This window comes from Barbus barbus (assembly GCF_936440315.1).
Source record: "Barbus barbus genome assembly, chromosome: 19".
In the NCBI taxonomy this organism is placed as follows: Eukaryota; Metazoa; Chordata; class Actinopteri; order Cypriniformes; family Cyprinidae; genus Barbus; species Barbus barbus.
The window spans coordinates 16,286,363-16,297,654 of record NC_136747.1 but is presented as its reverse complement, the minus strand read 5'-3'; positions in this window follow the sequence as shown (position 1 = coordinate 16,297,654).

Below are 11,292 nucleotides of genomic sequence, written 5' to 3'. Positions count from 1 at the left end.
CCCACCCCTCCTGCTTTGCCCTCCTTCTCTTTACTTTCTCCCTCCCACACATCCAGACACTACAGTTTTACACACAGACAGGAGCTACTTCAGGTTAAACCCCTTTCCTTGAAGGTTTTGACTGCTTGTATAATTTTTGGAGCACTTTATCTTTCCATGCCACACTTTTTTCCAGTTGGTTAATTCATTATGTATGATTATGTTATCTGTCTCACACCACTGTACTTCTCTTTCTTGTTTTCTGTGTTCACAAAGTTCATTTTAGAGGAAGGTTCTTCCCTCACCACCTGCTGGTCAGTCGGACAACTACATTTACTATTCATGTAATATCCCATCAACTGTTGAATTACCACCAATGAAGTTTCTAGAAGAAAATCAGAAAACTAAAGTGAAAAAAAATAAAATAATAAATCGGTGTTTGTAATGCTCTCAAGAGCTGCATTGGAGGTGCATACATGCAGATATATCCGGCAACTGATCTTGATTACACAATTGGACACTCATTCTGCGCGTGTTGCAATTCACTTTACAACACGAGCTGACATGCCTTTTACAAGCTTTGACAAGAGGATACTTTATAGTGCCAGTTTTGCTTTATAATCAGCTGTTCTGAATGATATATTCTGACCTGTTCTAAATGTATCCTACCTTAAATTAGGCCTAATACTTTTTAAGTTTTTAATACTCTAATCAACATGGGCATGGACAAATATGGATGCAGTCTCAGACACTAAATAAAGCAAACTCTAAAGATTTGTTGCTAGGCGCTTTAAAAAAAAAGAAAAAAAAAAGCGCTAAGTTGGCAACACTGTAACATCTCCATTTCCCCAACTATGGGTTAGGCCTCGGGACAAACAGAAAATGCGAACTGCGTTAATCGCGCGTTAGTAAAATTAGTGCCGAATTTAGTTAAATTAATCAAATTAGAAAAATTAGTTACCGAATTAATTTGCGGTACCACGTTATTAACAAGTTAATTTTGACAGCCCTAGTAAAAAATATATAGAATTATAACTAATTTTAATTTAGAAGAAAATTACATCACACATTTTGCATGTAGACTGTTAGGCTACTGTGTGATTTTGCACCAAATACATTTTTTCTTGACTTTGCTTGACTAGCCCAAAAACATTTATTTTCCAAACTAAATCATAAATTTATAATCTATAATATTTATAGGTAACAATTTAATGCCTTTATGTATAATGCATTATAAAAGTAGTTTTAATGCATTAATTATGCCTTGTCATGCATTATACAATCTCATGAAAAATTATAACTACAGTTAATACATTATTACACTTATTAATTCATTGTTACACTATGCATTTTAAATTTGGTTATAATTATTTACGACAAGATATAATGTATTACAATGCACATTATGAATAATTATAATGTATTATGCCCTTTAATAACATTTTATAATGCACATTAACGTGTTACCTATTTATAAAATATTTTGTAACTTTCTAAATTTACACACACACAAATGCATATGTATTGGTTAATATGTATTCTTATTTTATTATATATATATATATATATATATATATATATATATATATATAAATATAAATCTGACATTTGCAATATTTACACATTATACGTACGCATACACACACACACACACACACACACACACACACACACACAAGTAACTTTGACATTTGCATTATATATATATATATATATATAGAGAGAGAGAGAGAGAGAGATTTTAGTAAAAAAAAATAAAAAAAATATTCAGAATACGTATTGAAAATAAATAGATTTTGAGGTTGAAAACCACATTTTTCTAAAGGTTAAGCACCCCCTTTCACTGAACATGGCAGAAACAAACCTGTTAACCCTACTGATGGAAAGTGCCATACGTTGTTGAAAGGAATACCTTACCACAGATTTGCACGCACACTTCCTCTTGTGACTACTTGCATTGACCTGCAGTGGTGGTATTGTTTGAATTGTTCATGTGAATCATGTACAGTAACCTCCTACATATATTAGTAACATTACATTAAAGCTGCTTGAGTGAGTGAATGAGTCAGATTGGGAACCCACCACATATTTACGTTTAGCCACAGATGCGAGCATAGAAGTATGCAACACATGGGCTGAGATAACCCTGAGGGTCCCTACCCTACTCGACCCTATTCATTAGCCTTTGCTATGAGTTACTGTACACGCATGTGTGATTCAGAGACTACAAACAATGATTCACATAATGCACATGATAAAAATTTCACAAGGGAGTGTGGATATACAAGACATATGAGTCAGAAATGAGCAGATTCACTATATTAATATCCGTTGTTCCATCAAGAATGAAAAATCAGTTCCCAAATACAATGCTGATAGTGCATGTGTCAAAGAAAGTTGGTAAAGGGTCTGACATGTGGCCCATCGTAAAGTCATTCTGGAACAATCTGGCTCTGTCTCCTTGAACAGAAGAAACCCACAAAAGATCCTCAGAACAGATGCAATGTGTCAGCATGACAACAGACTCTCAATACTCCCCTTTAACAACTGCTCGTGTGCAAGTTTGCTGGCATGTTTAAGTGTTCAGTAGCCTATGAGAGCTGCAAATGAGTCAGAAGTGATGGAAGCTCATGGAGCAGTTTTAACGACAAATTCAGCTAGTCAAAAGGACAAAGTGTCCTGAACCTTTCTCGTGGAATTATCCAAAAGAATTTGGCTTTAGTTCATGTGTCCGAAGGAACACCACCCCCATCATTTTTGTAGATCTCCATGTTCCAGATTTAAATAGAACAGAGAAAACAAAATATGCTGTTGTTCTAAGTTGAAATACATTTTCAATAAAAATAAAAGCAAACCATTTATAGGTTGTTTTCCTATGAAAAGTGTAAACACAAAGACTCTGGGCCGTCATCAAATCGTTTCTCTGTTCGTTATCACGACAACACAAAATGACATTGACTCAACATTGACTCAACCAAAGACATAAGTCTAGAGGCAGACTATCCATTTGCCTGACCACTTATTGGGGAAACCTGTATGAAAAGAGTCATTAATGCCAATTCTGTTTCGCAACACAAATGGCACAGGCCTCCCTTTTAATTACAATATGCATTAGCTCAGGTGCTGCTGTCACAGCTATGACTGTTTTTTTCCCACAGCAAAACAGCTATTCTGTACAAAGTGCACACCTATCTCAGAGCGTCCTTTGTTCAGAAAGACATCGCATTTGTGGCCTAGTCATGATGTGAGGCTTTTATTACTTCAGAGTCAAGACTGAGATAAGAGATTACGTTTGACTCTCAGTTTCTCTTTGTCTAACAACTATTCAAGGTTTTTGACATTTACAACCGGCTCCTGAACACCCTAAAAGATGTTAAAAATCCCTCAAAAAATACACCCTATATTAAAAATTATTTGAAACTGATAGTAAGGGGATCACACAAGAGTCATTTTATAATCTAATAAAATTCTATTGAATGAATGAATGAGTATTTTTGAGTTATCTTGTTTGATCCCATTAGGAATGGTTCCAATTTATGACACAAATGATTCAAACGTGATTGAGAAATCTTTTTACTGAAGAGCTGACAAAGTGCAGATGATTTACAGGAATATCTGTATTATTTCAGTGGAAAAAAAAGCATCACATGACATATTCTGAATCATTTCATTTTAGCCCATCTTTCAGCAGGTCTGTCTGCGGACTCTTTCCATAATTGTCTGACTTAGTTAAACTTAAGCTCTTTTTCTCGTCTGCACTAGAGTTTTCACTGATTTTAACTGTATAATTATTTCTAGACACTTTCAGCAAGCCTGGACCTGCTCTCATCCCCCTTGTTTTCTTCAGTTTCTTCAGTTTATAGTGGCTCTGCACTCTTGAGCTGTACCTGAACTAATTTTTCATCTTTGTTAATGATTACTCAACATTCAAGCATACCTTAGGCATCTTGTGTTGCACAACAAGAAAACAAGTTGTTTTCATTTTTCTGCATTGCTTCAACAAGGCTGATGGTCGAAGTATTATGGTGACTGTAATTAACACGTGCCGAGACATGCCGCCATTTCTAATGTCAACTGTAATGTGTGGGAACTCTTGCTTGTTCTTGTTAGTTCTACCAAGTTAACATCCTCTATTTCTCCTTGTCATTTAAAGTGATAGTTAAGAATTATGTCCTTGTTTACTCAACCATTGACTTTTGTGGAACACAAAAGGATCATTTGTGAATGAATCTTAAGAACAGCCTACCCTGGTTTGCTGGTCTTAGTTAGTCTCTTAATCTGGTCAGGGTTGTAAACTGGTTCGTTTTAAAGGGGGGTTTGGCAGTTTTCAGCTGATCAGCAGCCACCTGCTCATCTAAACCAAATAAATATCAGCTCGGCTCAGGTTGGGAGACCATCTTAAACCAGCAAGGACCAAGTAGCTTAGGCTGGTATAAACAGGTTGTTTTCAAATGAACTAGAGAAACCCACCAAACATCTTCATGGTAGGAAATCTAATTGTGAACATCTCACTGCAGCTGGTCCAAATAAATATCACAAAACTTAAATGTTCTGTAGGTGGACATAAATCCCTTAAAGTCAACCGAAATCCAGATGAACTCTGAATCGCAGATATTTTTCAGAGGGCCAAATGTCTCCTGGGGAGACAAAAGCAGAATCTTATTGACCACAAAAACAAATCCTACACTTTTCAGCCAAAGCAAGCAAAGAGCAGGGCCCCCCGAACAAATCCCACATCTCCCTCAATGCTGCAGCTTTTACAATCCATGCAGTCATATTAGTAGGTTTGGAGAATTGGGGTCTCTGGTGGTTAGACGGACCCACAGGGACTGTCCCATCTTCTGCTGTCCATCAGCGTGTGATCAATGTCTGTCACCCCAGCCCAAACATCCCCCACCCCAGCACACCACCCTGCCCTCAGCCATATAAATTGTTCAGACGGTCTTACTATACTTGATGACTAATTCATGTGCTCAGAAGTGCAAACACTAGATAAATGAGACAATATCAGAGAACGTATGCTGGCCTAGAGGACTTCATTGAAGAACTAATCTGGGTTTAATGCAAGATAAACTCAACTGACTGCATTTGTGCTGCAGAGTTCACAAACAATAACATTAACTAAGTCCTTTGTATTCTTTACAAACAAAAATCAAAAATCGTAAGGTGCTTATAATTGTACAAAATAGGGCCAAATTTTAAAGTATTTAAAAGCAGAAATGCAAAGTTTTTACATTTATAAAAGAACATTACATTCTTTGGTTAGAAAAGGTTAGTGCATGATTTTTGCACACTAAAATCCAACCAAACAGTTGACGGAAGCCATTTACTTCTATTGTATTGAAAAAAATACTGGCTACCATCAGCTGTTTGGTTACCAACATTCTTCGAAATGTCTTCTTTTGTGCTCTACAGAAGAAAGGAAGTAATATTCCATTAAGCTGAATGATTTGCTTGTTTTGTTTAAACGTCCATTTAAGTCATGCTTTTTCTTCATATGGTTTTTCAATATTTTCTAAAACTGCTTTTGGACCCTCAGTGACATGTTTTAGTACCGAGAATACCAAGAGGAATCAAAATAACAAAAACAGAGCACTTTTACAAGGCCAAGAAGAAAACCTGTGGGGGCAGAACCCCTCTCGTTATTGGGGTTAACGAGATATATAGGAATATATAATATATAGGAATCATTCTATATATTAGAACAGCAGTTTATAGACACTGAAAAGAGAGAGGAGATAAATGTAACATCACAAGCACAGTTCTGTAAAGCCATGATCTCTCTGGCCTCATATCAACACATTTATGTATGTGTTCTTTTGGCCGTTCTGTTGTGTTTGTGTCTGTACACAGCAGGTAATCCTTTCATACTGGTGGATGACAGGAAGTGATGCGAAGACCACTGTGTTCTGTGTTCTTGACTTGGGTGGGCGGCTCATTCAGTTTTTGTCTCAGAGCCAGAGCCAAAACAGAGAGGGAATTGTCAGTTAGGCCTAATTATATTTGGGACTACATTCTCATATGGAATAAACGTCAATGTTCCCGGTTTAGTCACTGTGGAGATTTAGTAGGAACAAGTCACAGAATCACACCAACTAAATTAACCTCAGCCAAGTCAAGAAAGGATTTGTTTGTTTTTATAAATCCCATTCCTGATTCCTGATTAAAAGTCAGAGTAAAGACATTTAGAAATTTAAAAACTGTTTTTATTTCAGGTTGTTGTTGTTTTTTCCAAGTAATTTTTTATTTTCAACTATTTTTATATTCAAGTAAATTTTATTTCAGGTAAAAGCTGTTCTTTTGAACATTCTATTCATCGAAGAATCCTGAAAATATTTAAAATAGAACAATAGAAAAAACTATATAGAATTGTAAAGTGCTTCTATGATATAAATGAGAGATGATATACTGGATAAAATACTTAGAAGAACTCTAAACATTTTGAACAGAAACTTCATTTTCTAACTTGTGCGGTCATGTAATTTTACTGAACGGATTACTGTCAAGAGAAAAGAGTGAAGAATGACTGTGTGTTTTATAGCTGACAGATGAAAATGGGCTTGAAATAACTGTAATTATTTAAATACCTACAATAAAAAACTGAGTACTGTTATAAAGTACAAATAATTAGGAACACGTAAAAGAGTCTCAAACACTAGACCATCTCAGGGAAAAAAAAAATGAAGCGTCTGGTCAGTCTAATCTTGACCTACTGCATGACAGCTGCACTCCAGCAGGAAGTCAGAATTTCCGCTGACATGAAGCTCTTTAAATCATCAGGCATCAAATCTACGTCAAATACCATTTCTTCCCTTATACAGTTGTGGTCAGAATTATTGGAACCCTTGATAAATATGATCAAAGAAGACTGTGAAAATTAACCTGCTTTGTTAATCCTTTTGATCTTTTATTTAAAAAATTCACAAAAAGCTAACCTTTCATTGGATAATAAGAATTTAAAATGGGGGGAAATATCATTATAAAATAAATGTTTTTCTCAAACACACGTTGGACACAATTATTGGCACCCCTAGAAATTCTTAAGAGTAAAATATCTCTGAAGTATACTCCCATTCATATTCACAATTTTGAGCACTCTAGGGTGATTATGAACATGAAATTATCCAGCCATGGCTTCCTGTTTCACAGAAATATAAATAGGAGGGAAAACAAAGCCCAAATTCCCTTAATCATCCATCACAATGAGAAAAAACAAAGAATATATTTCTGATGTGCAGCAAAAGATAATTGAGCTTCACAAATTAGTGAAGTGGCTTTAAGAAAAGAGCTAGAGCAGTGAAAATCCCCATTTCCACCATCAGGGCAATAATTAAGAATTTCCAATCAACAGAAAATGTAATGAAACTGCCTGAAATAGGACGTGTGTCTATATCATCCTAATGCATGGTGAGAAGGAGAGTTTGAGTGGCTAAAGATTCTCCAAGCACCACACCTGGAGAATTGCAGAAAATAGTTGAGTCTCGGGGTCAGAAAACCTTAAAAAAAAATTGTCAAACAGCCCCTACATCACCACATGTTGTTTGGGAGGATTTCAAGAAAAATTCTCCTAGCTCATCCAAAAACAAACTCCAGCATATTCAGTTATCAGACAGGACTGGCACTTCAAATGGGACTGGCTTCTATGGTCAGATGAAACTAAAAAATGAGCTTTTTAGCAGCAAACACTCAAGATGGGTTTGGTGAACACAGGGATAAAAAGTACCCCATGTGTACAATTAAATATGCTGCTGTATTTGTGATGTTGTGGGCCTATATTTCTGCTGGAGGTCCTGGACATCTTGTTTAGACGCATGGCATCATGGATTCTATCAAATACCAACAGATAAAAAATCAATAAGTTACTGACTCTGTTAGAAATCTTATAATGGGCCATGTTTGGATCTTCCAACCGGAGAATAATCCAAACACAAACCTCAAAAACAACACAAAAATGGGTCACTGAGCACAAAACCAAGCTTCTGCTGGCCATTCCAGTCCTCTGACCTGAACCCTGTAGAAAATGAGTGAGGTGAACTGAAGAGAAGAAGCACCGTCATGGAGCTGTGAATCTAAAGGATCTGGAGTGATTCTGGATGAAGGAATGGTCTCTGATCTCTTGTCAGGTGTTCTCTAACCTCATCAGGCATTATAGGAGAAGATTTAGAGCTGTTAAACTGACAAATGGAGGTTTCAAAAAGTATTGAATAAAAAGGTGCCAATAATTGTGTCCAACGTGTGTTTGAGAAAAACATTTATTTCATAATGATATTTCCCCCCATTTTAAATTCTTATTATCCAATGAAAGGTTAGCTTTTTGTGATTTTTTTAAATAAAAGATCAAAAGGATTAACAAAGCAGGTTAATTTTCACAGTCTTCTTTGATCATATTTATCAAGGGTGCCGATAATTCTGACCACAACTGTATGCTGAAAGCGGTAAGGGTATATAAGCAGTACACTCAGAAACGGTTTCTTCTCTGCTGATGACAGTCCACTCTACAGCAACCACAACCCTTCACTACTGACCTCTGGCCCTTTACTTCAGTATTATTGCAACTTAGACATGTTCTTGCTGCTTTATTGCTGCATCTACTGCCTATTATATACATTTACACACCATATAATGTATATTTGGGAATGCAGCCTCCACAAATCATACACTAATACTGAAATAATATGTTGAAATCAATTTAAATGAAGTCAGTATGACCAATGTTCAGTACTCTCCTTCCACAGCAGCAGACCCACCAGGACAAGTTTTCACATGACCTTCCCAGCCCAAACGTTTCAGGATTCCTCAGAAGTGTTATCACCATGCTCAATGAAGAATAAAGCCACAGGGGAAAACAATAGAGAGGAGAGAGCCAAGACAAAGATACAACAGTGTCAGAGTTGCAACAACTTACTTTGATATAATCCTGGATTCTTCCTGAGAGCTTCACCACACAAGAGAACCTTCAAATAATCCTGGGAAAAAAACTAAAGCAGATGTTAAATTATAAAGCCAGTCCTAAATATAGGACTTTGCTATGGCAACATTATAACAAATTTAAATGCAAGTTATTTTTTTATTTTTTTACAGTTTTTTACAGTTTTACTAATCTGTATGTGTGACTCAAACACAAGTTGATGGTCTATTATGGGGAATGGATAGTGATGTCCTGTAGGCACATACCTTCATAAGGGTTGTCAGGGTCATGGTATTTCTGGGAGTGACCATCATCACAGCATACCTGGACCTGAGACAGCTTGACTTAGCAGGACATGTCCTAAGGATATAATAGCAATGTGAAGAAATTTTCAGATTTTGTCAATTTCAAATTACTTACAAATAATGAACAATCCATTGTACATTAGTCTCATTTGTCCATTACAAAGCCATGGTGAGATATGCAGTCTATAATATAGAAATATCCATATAATACACAATATCAAAATATCCTTAAAATATCCTAAATCTTTTTCCAGTGAAACAGAACAAACTGTTTTATGTAAAATATGCATAAGTAAAAGATGTAATTTCTAAAGACAAACTTATTTTCTTACACAATTTTCGCTTATCAGGTAATTTTTTGTAATTTTAAGACGGCTTAAATGCTTTTACTGGTTAACCAAAAAAAAAAAAAAAAACTGTCTGGACAGCTTGAACTATTGTAACATTGTGCATATGAGTCATCTGATGAACTGACAAGTGATATTATTAAAAAGCAGAAAAGAAACTGCGAACAAGTGACATTTAGGCATGACCTTTTTAGTTACTGAGGAAAAAACTGTGACCTTGGACCACAAAACCAGTCTTAAGTCTTTGGAGTATATTTGTAGCAATAGCCAAAAATACATTGTGTGGGCCAAAATTATGGATTTTTATTTTATGCCAAAAATCATTAGGATATTAAGTAAGGATTATGTTCCATGAAGATAGTTTTTAAATTTCCTATTGTAAATCTATCAAAACTTAATTTTTGATTAGTAATATGCATTGCTAAGAACTTCATTTGGACAAGTTTAAAGGCGATTTTCTCAATATTTTGATTTTCTTTGCACCTTCAGATTCCAGATTTTCGAATAGTTGTATCTCAGCCAAATATTGTCCTATTCTAACAAATCCATACATCAATGGAAAGCTTATTTTTCAGCTTTCAGATGATGTATAATTCTCAGTTTTGAAAAATTCAGGGTCCAGGGTCACAAATGTGCTCACTTTTTTTTTTTTTTTTGGCCACGAGTGCATAAAACCATCAGGGTAGAGCTACATACCTGTTTAGAGATAAGACTCAAGGCTGAGAGTCCATATTGAGCTTCCTTCACTAAATACAGTAAATCTTCATTAGAAACTTATAGTTGAGTTTCAGAGCAACAGACTGACAGAGGATCAATTCTAGAGGAAAGTTATAGTGATCTATGGATGCATTACAGTAGATATATGCATATTTTACCTTCATGAGTCTGAAATTATTTCCAAGTATTTGATTTGAATAGAGGTAGATTCTAAACAAAGAACTGAATTTCATTTAAGGGAAATATACACCATGAAGAAAAGCTCCTGATTTAATCAACTGTCTGCCTTATGAAAATGTAATGCTCAAACTGTGTGATGAATGTACATTATGATTTTGTCATCTTCAAGGAGGACCTACTGAGAGAGCACAAATGGACATTGAGTACAAGCTCTATTGCACTATACAAACGGTCCTGTTAATTGGAGTGAAAGGAAATCAATAGAGAGACTCTTTAAAGTCTCCTGAGCAGATGCTCAGGCCCCCAAACCCCCAGACAACAATCAGAACTGTCATTTCACACTGAGCCCAAATACAAGCACTCAGCCTAAAATGTGATTCTTTAATGATTTAATTTGAATCAGGACAGAATAAGATCTGCAACACAGACATGCTGGCCTATGATTATAGGTGGCCTATACCATTATCAATATATCAATAAAATAAGGGCTATTTTGACTTGGTCTTATAGACAAATCTAGTGTTCAATACTTAGAATTCAGGATTGAATATTTTCTCTGTTTCATTCATCTGTGTCACGTCAATGTTTCTAACCTCAGCTTGCAATGGTTCACCTTGAATTCCACCTCAGAAATGAGAAAACCTTCATGCGTTTCCATTGACAGACTCAAAAACTCAAAAAGACTCAAAAAGAGAGAGGATGATTGGCTGTTTGTTTAATAACACATCATTCCCTTCATTCCCAGCCTCATGCTTGGAAGAATTTGAGGGAGTTTTGAGGGTGAGACTTTTACACCAGACATATGTTGACACCAGGAAAAGAGGTGGAAATGACAATGCTGACAGTGAGGGGACTG